This window comes from Lepus europaeus, chromosome 18, assembly GCF_033115175.1.
Source record: "Lepus europaeus isolate LE1 chromosome 18, mLepTim1.pri, whole genome shotgun sequence".
In the NCBI taxonomy this organism is placed as follows: Eukaryota; Metazoa; Chordata; class Mammalia; order Lagomorpha; family Leporidae; genus Lepus; species Lepus europaeus.
Genome location: NC_084844.1, coordinates 3484337 through 3492548, shown reverse-complemented (window position 1 = coordinate 3492548; position 8212 = coordinate 3484337). Strand labels below are relative to the sequence as shown.

At 59.8% G+C, this 8212-nt stretch overlaps 1 protein-coding gene across 1 annotated transcript in view; it reads left to right on the top strand.

The window, feature by feature from the left end:
* The first annotated feature begins 376 nt into the window (after nt 1-376).
* TNRC6C (trinucleotide repeat containing adaptor 6C) overlaps nt 377-8212 on the top strand; it is a 122221-nt gene continuing 114385 nt past the window's right edge. Inside the window, 1 exon segment of the mRNA XM_062175706.1 lies at nt 377-428. The gene's annotated coding sequence lies outside the window, so the exon portion shown is untranslated.

Genomic DNA, 8212 nt, shown 5'->3' with positions numbered 1-8212 from the left:
CCGCACCTCTGCGCGACGGCCCCGGGAGCCGCCGCCGCCGCCGCCGCCCGCGCCGCCGCGCAGCCCTGAGCGCCGCCCGGCCCGCCCCGCCGCTTGCTGACAGGACCGCCGCCGCCGCGGGCCCTCCCGAGCCGGAGACGGAGGGCACGGAGCGGCCCCGCGCCCAGCTCGCCGCCGCCGCCGCCGCCGCCTCGGACCCGGGCCGCGCCGGAGCCGCGTCCCGTCGGCGCGAGGAGCAGGGCGCGCCGCGGCCTCGCCGGGGCCGGGCCTGGACCCGCCGGGCCGCGCCGCCGCCGCCGCCCGCCCGCCCGCGCCGGCCCCCGAGCGGGCCCCCGCCGCCGGAGCGCCCGCCAGGCCCCCGGGCGGCCGCCGGGCCCGCGCCTTCGGAGCCGCGCGGAGCCGCCGCCGCCGCCGCGCACGGAGCCCAGGTGAGCGCGGCCGCCGCGCCGCTCGGCCCTTTGTTCGGCGGAGCGGAGCCCGGGCGGGAGGAGGCGGCCCCGCGGACACGAGCCGGCGCCTGTTCCTTTCTCCTTGGCGAGCGCGGCGGCTGAGCTCGGGTCCCGCCTGCCCCGCCGCCCGCACGCGGGCTGTGCGTGGCTGGCGACGGCGCCGAGCCCGGCTGTTCGTCCTGCGGGCGCGGACCGCGGTGCGTTGTCCCGGAGCGCGGGGCGTGCGCGGGCTGACAGGCGCCGGCCTGGGCCGTGCGGGTCCCCAGCGGCGCCGCGGGGCGCGGGGCGAGCGCCCTCCTGGCCTGGCCTCTGCGGGGCGAGAGCACCGCCCCCCGCTCCGCGCCTGGCCTGGCCTCTGCGGGGCGAGCGCACCGCCCCCCGCTCCCCGCTCCCCGCCTGGCCTGGCCTCTGCGGTGAGAGCGCACCGCCGCCCCGCGTCCCGCGCCGCCTGGCCTCACCCCTGCGGGAGAGCGCACCGTCCCCCGCCGCCCCGCGCCCCGCTCCCCGCTCCCCGCCTGGCCTGGCCTCTGCGGGGCGAGCGCACCGCGCCCCGCTCCCCGCTCCCCGCCTGGCCTGGCCTCTGCGGGGAGAGCGCACCGCCCCCCGCGCCCCGCGCCGCCTGGCCTCACCCCTGCGGGAGAGCGCACTGCTCCCCGCTCCCCCGCGCCCCGCGCCGCCTGGGCCGCAGCTTTACCTTGCGGGCGAGGAGGAATCCGTCGACGGCTGGCGTGGAAAGGGGCGCGTGTGGCTGCGGGCGTCGCCGCCGGCGCGCGCGTTCCCCGCGGCCCCGGGAGGCGGTGCGGGAGCCGGGGCGGCTCGGGACGGTGCTGGGGTTTCCGGCCGACCGCACCTCCGTGCGCACGGTCTGCTCGGTTATTCCTGGGCGTGAACTGCGGGGCTGTGCGTGCGTAGACCTCCACCCCGGCCCCGCGTCTTAAGGAGCCGCCCGCCTGGCCGGCTCCATTGTGCGGCCGGCGGCCCGGCCGGGGTGCGCGGGCCGGGGCAGGCGGTCAGTCGGCGGCGATGCCGGGCGGGGCGTGTGCGTCTCTGACCCTCGTGGGGCGCTTGGCCTGCGCGTTGCCGCCTGCCTTTGGAATGGAGCGGTTTCGGGGGGCAGCGGGGGCCGGTGTGCAGGGTGCGGGGCTGCTGCATTGATTCGTGGGTCGCAGACCCCCCTCGGCCCTGCGTGGAGGGGTAAACGATGGAACTCAGCCCCGGGCCGCACGAGCTGGGTTCGCAGAGGGCACCTTCGGGACGTTCGCGTTACTCCAGAGCGGCGGGGGCGGCGCTGGCCGTGAACCCCTCAGCCTCGGTGGGGCAAGTGAGATTTCCATGACAGTTGCGGTATCTGGATTCGTCTTCTCGTTAATGTTTGCAGACGGGCGAGGGTCGCCTAGCTCTGACTACACTGCAAGGGCTCGCAGATGTCTGGACATTTTTGATATTTGTGTTTCCATAGCTGAAGTCCGTAGTCTGCTGTTTGCTGTCACATGTCGGGTCGTGAGAAATGTGTGTAGCTCCGAGGGCGACTATGCATGCAACGTGGAGGCGCCCGTCTGCGGAGACGGGGTTCCTGCCACAGGGATCTGTTCTGACGTCCCGGTCCTACCGTTCGCTCCCACCCCGGTGTGACGTTGCTGGGGAGGCACAGGATCCAGTCAGGTTGACGGAGGCTGTCCTAGGCTCGATCCCAGCATCTCCGTTGTTCTCTGCCGTTCGTGGTCGGAGGTGCGTGCAAGTGTTGGCTTTCCCTTTCTCAATGTTTATTTTCTACGAGTAGCATACAGCTGAGCACTTAGCAAAGATTATTTTGTGGCAGTCTTCTACCTCGCTGGCTGAGGGATTTTGGAGTACATAGTCACTGAGAGTGGGGGTTATGAGCAAAAACTGTTTGATTTTATGTTTCGTGATTAAATAAAAACAAGCAGTGGTGCGGGGAGCCTTGGGGCTGTGAGTGACCCTGCTGCTCACCACCGTCTTTTTGTCGGCCCGGCTTTCCCGGTGCTGGCTCGGGTGTGCTGCCGCGGGCTGGAGGCGGCCAGCCCTTCCTCAGCGGAGGGCACTGGGAACTGGGAAGCAGCGGATAGAACTCCTCTGGCGTGGCTGAGCGGGGCCCTGAGTGCACACCTGGCCCTTGCTTGCGTGATGTTTTAAGAAGCTGACTGGTGGAAGCTCCCTCATCTGTCCACTGTCTGATCTGGTGCGTGGTGTCGGTGACGTTTCTCCCACAACGTTTGGAGGTTCAGGAGTCATTTGCAAGACTTGGTGGGTCCCTCTCGCCCCTCCGTGCAGGAATTGGAGCCGTTAGGTTGCAGGCTCAGGTTGGAGGACCACTTACCTCTGGGTCAGGGCTTGCTATACAATTTGAGAATCTTTTACAAGAGGGGAGAGCCTGCTTGCGAAGTCTGAGACTGTCCACTTATCAGTTACAGGGGATGAGACAAATAAGACTTGAGGTTGCAGCAAGCAAAGATTACTTGCCAGGCAACTGAAGCCCAAGGGGACGCCTGAGGAACTGGGGTGGGGGGGGAGGAGACCCGGACAGCAGAGACGTCCTGGGGCCCGGGGTGGGTGGAGGGAGCAGCAGGCAGGCAGGGAGGGGCCTGGCCACTTGGTTTTGTCTTCTGGTTTTCTTTGACTGGAATCCTCTGACTTCTTCCGTGTGACTTTGAGGCTTTCCAGGGTTCCTAACCTTGCATTCAAGTGATGCCGGCACAGGGCCGGAGCGGAGCTGGAGCCAGAGCCTCTCCCGGGTGGCCCCCGCTTCCACCGGGAAGGCCATATGGTTTGAGATATCTGACATCCTGATTTTGTTTGAAGACGTCATTAATTTGAGTACGGAGAGCAGAATGTCAGCTGAGAACTGGCCAGTATTTTTTTCTGGTGGATTTTCCAAGTTTTCTTGCTTTCAGCCCATCTATGAATATCTAAATTTTTACAGATTAACATTTAAATAATTGTACAGACACAGGGGTAGCATTCTATATAAAATAATACACAAAAAGCTTTCTATAAATATATAAATATGTTCCCATTTATAAATTTCCAGTTGTGCGCAGCTTTTCAGGACTATGTAGGTTATTTGTGAGAAATAACTGTGATCTTGAGTAGAATTGTGCCTGCATGCACGTGCTAACCATGCTGAAACTGAGAAATACAGGGTTCTTTTTTAAAAAATATTTATTATCTGAGAGGCAGAGTTAGAGAAAGGAAGAAACGGAGAGAGAGGTCTTCCATCCGCTGGTTCACTCCCCAAATGACTGCAACGGCCAGAGCTGCACGATCCAAAGCCAGGAGCTTCTTCCAGGTCTCCTATGCAGGTGCAGGGCCCAAGCACTTGGGCCATCCTCCACTGCTTTCCCAGGCCACAGCAGAGAGCTGGATCGGAAGTAGAGCAACCAGGACTCGAACCAGCACCTGTTTGGGATGCCGGCACTGCAGGCAGAGGTTTAGCCTGCTATGCCACAGCACTAGCCCCGAGAAATACATAATTCTTGCCCAGAGAACATGTTTGAAGGACTCAGAATAGCTGTAGAAGTTTGTGTGTAGATCATCCGAACCGTAAGCTTGTTAAATGATAAGAGTGTGTTTAGTTCTGCAATACTGGGAACGAATTCCGGACCTCAGGTGTTTTCAGAGAATGAAGAAGGTATCTCAGGTTGGGAACTGTTTGCTAGGACTGCGTTCTCCCCCTGAGCCCTGGGAGGACCACAGGGCTGTGCACAGAGCTGCGGCATCGAGACACGCACCGCCGTGAGACACACCACCGCCGCGGCGCAGGTGGTTGTCACCCCTCAGCTCGCCACGCTGCCGCCGCAGAGGCCAGAGTCTGAGCCCAGCTGTGTGCAGGGACCTCGGTTCCTGAGATGTGATGATGGTTCAGAATGGGCAAAATGTAGCTTCCTAACTACCGGCAGATTTTAATGTTTGCTCCAGGAAAGAGAATGGGCGTGACCATCCCACACTCTCCCTCCTTGCTGGCCCCTTGTTGCCCCGGGAGGCGGCCTCCCTGAGGATGCACCTGTGACCCCGGGCCCAGGGAGTCCTGGAGTGCTGTCTCCCAGAGCCGCAGACGCTTGGTCTCTGCTGGGCTCCCACGAGCTGTCCTGATACAACGACTGTGAACACTTTCCTCACCAGTGAGAGTCAGCATGTGGGGACCCGGCTCAGCGTCGTGGGGAGCGCCCAGCGTTTTCCGTGGTCCGCGTCAGTCCAGACGCTCCCTTGGGCCTTCAGAATGCGGACTCCTGAGCAGCTCTGTACTGTTTTTTAAAGGTTTACTTACTTATTTGAAAGAGAGGGTTATAGACAGGCAGAGGAAGGGATCTTCATGTGCTGGCCCCAATGGCCAGAGCTGCGCCAATCCAAAATCAGGAACTCCTTCCGGGTCTCCCATGCAGGTGCTTTCCCAGGCCCTAGCAGGGAGCTGGATCGGAAGTGGAGCAGCCGGGTCTCAAAGTGGCACCCACTCGGGATGGCAGCTCTGCAGGTGGCGGCTCTACCCGCTTTGCCCCAGTGCCGGCCCCGGCCCCTACTCTTGATCTGGAGGCTCTGCTGGACTCTGAGGTAGTTTGAGGACAGCAGGGCACCGAGTCGGCTCACTGCCAGCTGCCCTTTGCCACGAGCCTCCACCAGAGGGGCTGTTGGGGGCATGTGCTTTGTTTGATCATCGTGTGTGTATGGTCTGGCTTGTTTACAATATGATCTCTCAAAACTGAAGTCGCTTGCCGGATTTGAGCTTGGCAAAGGTATTGTTTACTTTTTATTCCCAAGGATAATTTCTTTTTAATTACTCTTGTAATAAGCTGGGGAAACCTAAGTTAAATGGCGACTGGGAGTTCAGCTAGGACCTGAACTGGGAATGGCGGTGAGGCGCATCGCGTCTCCTTCCCGGGAAAGGCGCCGCCGCAGAGGGGCCCGGAGATGCTCCGGGAAAGGCGCCGCCGCAGAGGGGGTCGTGATTCCGGGGAAGGGCGTGCAGCGTTGCTCCTGGGTCATGGTATGTTTTCTCACACTGCACGGTAACCTGAAATGCTGAGGGTCGCAGGAGTGTGGAGGGAGGGTGCTGTTTGCAAGGCACTTTAAAGGAGGTTTTTTCAGTGGGGAAGAAGGTGATGGCCATGTGGGAGCGAGTACCCTGGAGTCACCGAGGGCAGTTGTGAGGTGGGCCTCGGGGCGGCGCTCGGAGCGCATCCTCCCAGGTAACCAGAGCTCTCTTGGAGACGTTCTCCGAGAGGCACAGCCATACTGGAGCGACTGCTGCGAGGTGCCGCCAGGGTGTGAGCTCCCACCTGCTCGTCCTCACGGCGCTCCTCTGCGTGGCTGCTTTTATTATTCCCATTTTACAGATGAGCACACGGAGGCCCAGAGGCACACGGGGTTTTCACAAGACTCTGGCTTCCAGGCGTCAGCCCTCCCACGTGGAGGTGGGTTACTTGAATAGCTTCTCAATCAGTCTCTTCCTCTGCTGGCTGCCGCGCGGAGCCACTGCTAGGGCTGACGGGAGCGTCTGGGCACGGCTGTGTGTCAGCTCACCCCCAGCAGCACCTCGTACGGCAGGCACTGTGGCTGGGTCCGTCTTGGAGACGGGGACGCTGCGGCTGGCGGAAGGCGAGCACTCTCCCCGGTCAGAGCCTTGGGAGACGTGCCGGGGCCTCTGCTGCCCGAGCTCCTGGTCAGCACCACGTGCCGCCCTCTACGGCCCAGGCCAGGGCTCACCGTCTCCCCACCCTCAGAGACTGTGCCTTCTGTGTGCGGTGCCCTGCCAGAGAAGACCTGCTCCCCCGCCCTGCCGGTGACAGAGACAGAGAGAACAGTTAAATGTTGTGAAGGAAACACGACGCAAATAAGAAGTGAACACAAATTCGAGAAGCAGGGTCACCGTGCAGCCACAAGCCGTGTGTCCCCTTTGAGGATTCCTGTCAGGCCGTCCGGTGCTCGGAGAAGTCCAGCAGAAGAAACATGTGTCCCCTTATTGGCCCAGGATCTGCAAACTTACGTGGCCACCAAGCATCATTTTCCTGTCGCACTCCTTTCAGTTCAGTGGGGCGGGGGTGGGGAAGCAGGTTCGGGGAGAAGAGGGGCAGGGCCTGTGTTGTCCAGACTTCATCTGAGACAGGTCCTGAAAGTTGGTAGAGTTTGCTTGGGTGGAAGGAGCCATGCTTGGAGAACATTCTGGACAGGGCCTGCACAGTGGCTGGGTCTGGGAGGGCTCAGTATATTCATGGAGTAAATGAGTGCGGAGGCCCCACTGTGGTGGGAGCCTGGCTGTTCGTGTTGACACTGACGCTGAGAGGTGGAACCACGGTCCTTTGGCTGGTTGGGAACTGTTGATTGATGACATGAACTTGACTCTGGGCTTCTAGTCTGGTAGCTGCCGGAGAGCAGAGACACGGTGTGAAAACTACAGCTGTTATAACCGTGTGTGTGCAGTGACCCAAGCTTGGACAAGCGCAATGGCAGGACGGAGAACTGAAAAGGTGTGAGGAAGGGCAGGAGGACAAAGTGATAGAAGTGGTTGACGTGGGTTGAAGGAGTGCTTCGAAGACGCCGGGCATTGAAGACTTCCTGCTCCTCCCAGAAGGTGCTTCAGATCCCGGCAGAGGCCAGCATCCCATACCCCAGCTGCTCTGCGTCCAGTTCAGATCCCTGCCAATGGGCCTGGGAAGGCAACAGAAGATGGCCCAAGAGCTGGGGTCCCTGCCACCCGTGTGAGAGACCGGCATAGAGCTCCAGACTCCCGGCTTCAGCCATCTGAGGAGTAAACTAGTGGATGGAAATTTGATTTCTCTCTCTTCAGTCTTTCCTTCAAATAAATAAATCTCTAAAATAAAAAGCAAAGTTGTATAAAAGCTGATGTTGGGGCCGGCACTGTAGCGCAGCAGGTTAAAGCCCAGACCGTGGCGCCTGCATCCCACATGGGTGCCAGTTCGAGTCCCGGCTGCTCCACTTCCTATCCAGCTCTCTGCTATGGCCTGGGAAGGCAGGAGAAGATAGCCCAAGTCCTTGGGCCCCTGCACCCACATGAGAGACCCGGAAGAAGCCTCTAGCTCCTGGCTTCAGATCAGCTCAGCTCTGGCCGTTGCGGCCAATTGGGGAGTGAACCAGCGGGTGGAAGACCCCTCTCTCTCAATCTCTCTCTCTCTCTCTCTCTCTCTCTCTCTCTCTCTCTAACTCTTTCACGTAAATAAAATGAATCTTAAGCTTGTGTGCTTCAGCTGCTGCTCGTGGAGGGCTGACATACAGGCAGCAGCAGTAGCGGAGTCCACTCTGCTGTGGCGCTCTGGGCAGAGACTTGGCGCAGCCTAGATCCACATGTGTGACCAGAGGGTTGGCTGTTCATTATGGTGAGCTCTGAGTGAAATCATTTCTTAGTACAACCGCCCGTACCAGAATTTTTAACTCAGACTTGGGAGAACAACCCTAAATATGTTGTAAACTCCATGGGTATAGGATACTGACAGAAAAGAAAACAAAAATCCTTGAGTATTTCAAAGGCACATAAGACCAGATTATAATATAAAAATAATATAAATAGTGTAGCAGCTTAGTTGTGTTGAAGAGACTAGAGCTTTTCAAAGGTTAAGAGAATTTAACAGATACCTTAATAGTAGATTCTTTTTAGAGAAAAAGAATGAAGAAATAACCATCTTTTTTCTCCAAAGAAGGGAGCAGGGAAGTTTTACAACAGATAAAAGTATTTGTTTTTCCCCCGGTCGGGATGAATAAGAATCTTACCACCTGTTGTCTTTGTGTGAATTGTG